Consider the following 8067-nt stretch of genomic DNA (forward strand, 5'->3'; position numbering starts at 1 on the left):
GTTTCATGTATTTTTCTAAAATTAAAATAATGAAGATGATAATATCTATGATTAACACCCTCCACAATAAAAATGGTTAATCAACCTCTCATAATTACAAAAAAATAAACAAAATAAAAAATTATGATTGGTTGAATGAGGTTTTCACGGTTTTTACAAAATGAGTGGTTTTTATTTGAACCCACCCCTGTATGTATGTATGTATGTATGTATGTATGTATGTATGTATGTATGTATGTCTGCCAGAAATGGTACCTCTAAGGTTGGACTAGTTGATGTTAGTCAAACATGTGTTGGATAACAACTATAAAATTCAGTAATTCATGGATGGCAAGATGAATCCCCTAGCTACCATGCCAATTCATGTATGAGATCTCATTTGTTAACTTCAAGTTAATTACATATAAGGATGGGCAATAACTTTTTTTTTACCACATTTACACTTTAAGATACAAGTGTTATTGTCTGTTCGTTAGCAGCTTAATGAGACTCACAACTTATTTGATTTATACATGATTGTTTGATAGTGGCTTGCTGATATAGAAAGTAGTTTATCCGGTAAGCTTCTACGGGAAGCTTTATGTAGAAAGTTAAGCTTTAAAAAACACGATATTTCAATGTATGAAAAAATTATCCCAAACAAAAATCTTTCTGATCTATACAGACAAATTAATACACATACACACACATACATAGTGGAGGTTCAAACAAAAACACTTATGTTTTACGAGAATGAGAGAACATTCATGGACCTCCAAATTATTTAACCCATAATTAAAATAAAAAATAAAGTAATTAATTAAGGATAATCATGTGTGACATCCTTATCTTTAAGATCACATACACATAGTATGTTAAATGGTATCAAATAATTATCACAACAAAATCACATAATGAACAACCAGAGCGATGAATATAGACGTGACCATCGCTGGTTTTCGATTATTACAACATTATCACACCACTATCACAACAAAAAGCATATAATTATTAGATGATTATCAAATCAAATCACGTATTCAACTTATCAAATCATTGTCACCGCAAAATCAAATAATTATCACATCATTATCGACAACAGACGCGACATAAAAAGTTTATGATGATAATAACAAAATCTAAGAGATAAAGATAAATCTAGGATAACATAAAATTATGGATAAATATTAATTATTGTTCATTTATTCTAATTTTTATAAATTATGTGTAAATTAATTTGTAGGTCCAGAAGTGTTCTCGCATTTTCGTAAAACAGAAGTTTTCTCGTTTAAACCCTTCCCTACACACACACACACACACATATATATATATATACATATACATATACATATACATATACATATACATATACATATACATATACATATACATATACATATACATATACATATACATATAAGACTTAATGAAAAACCAACCAAACAACTCCTTAGTCATGTTCTAGAAATATTGGCAAATTTATGAAAACCCTTTGATATGTTGATCACTGCTACAATTGTGGCTAATTTTATGAAACCATGATCATTGGACGTTATGTTAACTAGTAGTATTTGTCTCAGGAGCAAGCAAGACCGAAAGCAGTAAAGACAAGGGTTTGATATTGGGAATGAGACGTATGGTTGAAGTTGCTTGACCTACAATATGTTTATATTTTATGATATTTAACTACTGAATTCATTTATGTATGGCTTGTAATCAATGTTTGAGATGTCATGATGTGCTAAGTCTTCCGTTACTGTATGATGAATTGTTCGTATATTTAAGTCATGATATGTTGTTATGACTTTAGTGGAAGATAGGCATAACAACTTATTGTGCCACAATAAATTAGTAGCAAAATGGGTCTAGTGAGAAACATATTTTATTTTTTAAGATAATTATTTGAATAAAAAGTTGAGTACCCACAACTCCAACGGGTCACATATGGAACCTCTGTCCAAAGACAACCAATGGGAGAGGCATTTTTTTTTGGTTCACTTAATGGCTGAGGCTAGTCCGGAGGTTTAGACTGAACTCTGGATTTGCCTTGTATTTGAGCAATCACTCAACTCCATTATCAACTGAGCAATACGCCAGAGATCTTTTAATTCAAAATAATAACATACATCAATTTTTGTCGATTTTAAGATATTTTTTAGTTAAAGTATAGGCATTACACCTAGTTTCAGTATCAAATTGCAATACAGTACAACAACTAAAATACAAATATCATTATCAATGAACAAAAATATAAAAGTAAACTACAAATTTAGTCCATGTCGTTTGTTAAAAATAACTTTTTTCGTCCCTACAACTTCAAAGTTATAAAATGGTCATTCTGGTTTGCAAAAACGTGCGGATTTGATCCCTCCCTCAAACTCCCGGTTAAAAATTCCATTAAATGAAGGAAATTTTCATCCCTTTATCGATTTTTTTGTCTCACCCAATCAAAAACCACATTGACCTAAAAATTCATTTTGATTGTGTGATCAACAAAAAAATGGATAAAAATATAAAAGGACCTTCATTTTAATGGAATTTTTAAGGACATATGCAATGATATTTAGAAAAAAAGACTTTGAACCATATATATAATACGGTTACATTAATCATAAACATGGACAGTATGGTTTTTATTTTGGGAATTGAATTTGATTGGTTTTTACTATTAACAAATCATAAACAATAAAGTTTATTTAAAATTTCGAAAAAAGAAATTATTATACACTGATTTTTTTATTATTACAAAAATAAAAGTCTTGTAAAATAGTGAACTTTGAAGTATATGTCAAAAATAAGAGAGTCAGATTTTACCCTTTTTTATGCTCACTTTTTGCTTACAATAACATTTTGCCACGTCAAGTAAGGAATTCTATTTTATTAAGAATATATATAAGTTTAATAAATATACAAATATGTAAAAAGGATCTGCATTTTCTGTCAAAGCTGACAATAACAAATTTTGGTCCACCTTTTTTAAAAGTCTAATTTCGATTAATTTAAATCATTTGAATAAAAAAAAAGTTGATTTCCAACCGGCCCCACAACTCCATCTTAAAGTGTATTAATGTAACAATATTTTTTTTGACTCGCTCAACGGTTGAAACTATCAAGATCCCATCTATCAATTAAAAAAACAACTCATATCATATCGAAATTTTTACACAAACGATATAAGGTTATTATAAATGGCATTGCTATAAGATTACAAAGAAGTAACCGTATTTTAATACGATGTTACAGTGATTTGTTTTTAAAAGTTTACTTTTTTTTTTTTTAAGATTTTAACTAGACCGATATTTATTTGTTACTTGCCGTTAGCTCGTCATTACCACATCTTTCATCATTAAAATACATGTGCCAATGCACTCGATCGAATTCAAGAACTTTTAAGTTGTTTTGAAGACCAAATATGCTAGTTTCCGTGTATTATTATTTTTTATCCCATAAGTTAGCCTCTTCGCTATTGAAATTCTCTAGTGAATAACAAAATCTTAGCAACGACTGTAAATGTAGTCAAAATCTTGATCGGCATAAATAATATGTCATTTGCTTTTCCTTCAGTTTACGGTTAAAGTGTGAGTGTCTGACCAAATAAATCTCCCCCCCCCCCCCCCAAAACAAACAAAAAACCAAGTTTACGTCAAGTTACTTGAATCAATCAATATTACCGATAATTGTACAAGAGTTCTACTTATTGAATAAAATGTACACCTGGGTAGTTTCAAATAATGGATGAAAATTTTCGTATAAATTATTTTTATATTTATGCAACTTGTTTATATGTTACAAAATGGAGAAAACGATGGCTAAGATATTGAGAACAAAAGTAGCAATGTTGTACCGGAGGTGACACACTTGTACATATGCAACACCTTTTCGTGATACGTAACAGTAATCATTAAATCATCTATCGTCTCGTATTATAAGATGTTTTAGCTTATGGCTCACTTGGCAAAAAGGTGAGACGACTTTGCCCAAATATAAGACATGTCTCAGATTCAATACGGGGAGCCCTCGCTAGCCTCAGCGCTGAGTGACGTAAAAATGTTCTATTACATTGGTGTCCTTGAAGGCAAGTTCCGTGTCGGACCGATTAAGATTGCATATAATCAAAATTTTGCATAAGGTCTAATATGTTTCAGGGTTTGATTTCATTGAAATTACGAGTGATGACAATCTCTTATAAACAAAATTCTCTTAATTCAAACATATGTGACAAAATAACGGTATCTAGCTTATTAGTAGAGTACGACTTTTCAGGAGGTCAAGAGGTATATAGGTATTTTGCGGTATATAAATATTATATATACTTGAAAACAAACAACAACAATATGAAGGTTATTAGACGTCTAAATTGTCTTATTATTAGAGTGTCTCATAGGACTTCAATTTATATGACCAAAAAATAAAATGTTTTATTCAAAAAGTGTTACAACAAGCTTATAAGACGTTTTTAAACGTCATAACAAGCTTTTTAGAATATTTTCTAAATAGAGCATCGTATTAGGTTTTTACATAACACTATTTAAAAAAATGTTCTATATACATAAATATGCTATAAAAAGATGAATTTATAGAATATTTCTCAAAAATGTTACGTTACTTTATTTATAAAAAGATGTTGTAAAAAACCTGTTAGGACAATCATAAACGTCCTATAAACTTATTTTAAGATAAGATGTTTTATTCTTTGGTCCTATAAATTAAGTTTTATGACGCACTCTATTAAGACACTTTAAACGTTTTGTAAACCCGATTTATTATAATGAGAATAGTTCAAATTTTATAATTACGAAATCTTATATAAAGTCAGAAATGATATGTGGAATATAGAGACAAGTAGAGGTCCAGTTGAGCAGTGGTTCAAACCCCACCTGACCCAGATCCAGACCCAGACCCTGACCCAGACCCAACAGGTGGTGGTGGTGACTCACTCATAAACATAACCCCAATCAGTTTGCCTGCATGTTTTCAGACCACTGTCTTTTTTGACTATGACACCTCAACCATCACTATATATATATACACACACATATATATATATATATATATATATATATACTACTCTTCACTTTCCTCTTTTAATACATAAAAATGTTAAAGAATTAATCTTAATCATTAAATAAGTTTAATCCAAGAAAGACACTCTAACAAAATTTATTTTATAGTATGTTAAAAATGTAAAACTGTTTTAAAAAATATTGTATAAGATCAAATCAAAGAGCGTTCTATCTAAAAGTATTACAATAGATTTATATGACGTTCTTAGATATTTTAACAAGCTTTTAGGACGTCTTTAAAATAAAATGTCGTATTAATTATTTTATATGACACTATTTGAAAAAGTGTTCTATAAACATAAAGAGTCTTATACAAAGAGTGGTTTATATGACACTTCTCAAAGTGAGTGTCCTATAAAATAACTAATAAAACATTTTATGCTAAAAGTCTTCTAAAAAAACTTGTTAAAACATCTAAAAATGTATAAATCTATTGTAACATTTTCAGATAGAAAACTTTATAGCTTTGATCATACAAACGTAAGTTTTATAAAGTATTTTATTATAACTTTTAGATAATCTAAACGTCCTATAAAGAAAATTTTGTTGTAGTGATATACATATATATACACATGAAAACACAAAATCTTATTTATGAATATGTTATGCTGAAAGCAAGAGGATAGTTGAAGAAGTAATCAATGTGTCAAAAGTGATAAGAAAATGAACATGTTTGAATTTCGAAAAACGCACTTTGAGGAACTTGAAGCTCAAGTCGATCTTTTATATATATATATATATATATATATATATATATAGAGAGAGAGAGAGAGAGAGAGAGAGAGAGAGGAAGGAAGCTGGTGAAAATTCATAGCATCTTATGTTAATTTACAATGTGTTGAAGTTATAATGGAAAAACAAGATTCGACATAATTAACACTTATGCATAAATGTTATGTTTTGAATAAGATGTTGATCGTTTCCATACAGCATCACACATGAATGACTTTAATAATCTCATAAATATAATAAATAGTTGTAGTTGGGTCAAGTATATTTAATTTTAATAATTAAATAAAATAAAATAAAAACATTTTCTGACATTTTACTACCCTACTTGTTTCATCCAATTCAATTTTTTTCTAAGTGATGTAAAGATAATAGAAAAAATCGAAAAAACAGTTGTATAGGCATACAACTGTATGTGAGTGTCCAAATAGTACCGTTTCTGAGTTTTTTTGTTGACATCCATGATGTATGATGGTTGTCATAGGAAGCTAGTGTTAGTGTTTTAACGTTGTGCATATGCATAGGTCGTGCATTGTTAGCAGGCTTGAATAATATCTACAAATAAAATTTGAAGGTTAATAGAAAGGAAATGATTGTTTTTAGTCATGCGATCGTTATAAGTATACACATATATACTACGTCTTGGTTCCACAAAAAACAGATTTTGTTATTTGTTAATAAAATGATATAATAATTATCAAAAATCGGGAAATTGTAGCAAAATGGGAATTCAAAAGTTCTCATTGATGTGTTGTAGGCGTGCAATTCTGCTTGATTCAAGAGTTGGGGTTGAAAATAGTACGTATTTAAATAGAATGTCCAAATTCTATACCATTTCCAATCAAATGATCAGGGATGTCTATTAACATGTTAAATATGAGTTTTTGAACAGAGCCTTCAAAAAGATTGGAACGACTCCTCGAATATACATCAAAAAAACAATGAAGCGGAAAAAGATTGTAAATAAATAATATGATAAACAAAGAGATATATATATATATATATATATATTGATTAATGGTAATTTAAAAGGCAAAAGAGACAAGAAGGGTATTGATAAGCCCCACACTATCCACGAGTTAAATCTTAATACCAAGCCTAAATCTCCAACATATTACTTATTTCTTAATTATGTTCCCCTTCCTTAAACATGCCCTTTTAATCCACTTCTCTTCATCTCTATATTCTAAATAATAACTATTTTATTTATTTATTTTTTTAAATTCTTATATTTTCATTAATTAAGCTTATATAGATTTTTTATGTTCATCTATTTTCTAAATCCAAATTATGTTTACTAAACAATTATTTTATTCTCATTAATCTGATTTTCATGTCGATATTTTCTTTTCCGGTTTAACCGGGTTTTTATAATTTTGATCATGAGTATATTTATATGTGAATATGTTCATGTTAAAGTTGTTATTGTTCTTAAAATCTTGAGAAATTCAAGTTTTATTGCATACATGCAACTTTTTAAGGCTTCATGTATGGATTTCATAAAACTAACTAATAAACATTTCAAATACATGATTACCGTTGAACTCTACTAATACGACATCATACTCTATAAAGTTGATAACCAATTGATGACTCTATCACTATCTCAAAACCATATGAAACCATAAAATAAAATTAAGAGGGACAAATAATAGAGTTAATTAAGCATGAAACATGATTGAGGGTTTGAGTTCTCGGTTTTAGAAACAATACACATACACACACACACACACACATATATATATATAGAGAGAGAGAGAGAGAGAAAAAGGTTTTAAATGCAACTTATTATATTTGTACAACCAATACAACCCAATCAATTGAGATATTTATGAAAATTCGTTTATTATCATTTGGATATTTATGGAAGATAGTTAAAGTTCATTAAATATGAACAACTCTTTATACTAGGAAATAATCAAAATATTTATCAAACTATATTATATGTGTGTGTGTGTGTCATGTGAGATCACCACTTGTTAATGACGACCTTGAAACCGTTGCATGACTTAATTATCGCTAACTTTATAGGAAGATATTAAACTTCTATAAACATGTATATAAAAAAAAAGCAACAAATCTTCACTAAAAGAACATATTAGACTTTACAAAGATATGTATGACTACATATACGATCATGTATGCAATCCAAAATTTATTCATCGACATATGGTTTTGAAATAAGGGAAAAGTACAATAAAAACCAATGAACTTTCTTGTTTGGAATGATTAAGTCCTTGAACTTTTTTTTGGAACAAATAAGTCCTTGGACTTTCCAAAACATGTTAAATAAGTC

The sequence above is a fragment of the Cynara cardunculus genome, assembly GCF_001531365.2.
Source record: "Cynara cardunculus var. scolymus isolate 2C chromosome LG 6, CcrdV1, whole genome shotgun sequence".
NCBI lineage: Eukaryota > Viridiplantae > Streptophyta > Magnoliopsida > Asterales > Asteraceae > Cynara > Cynara cardunculus.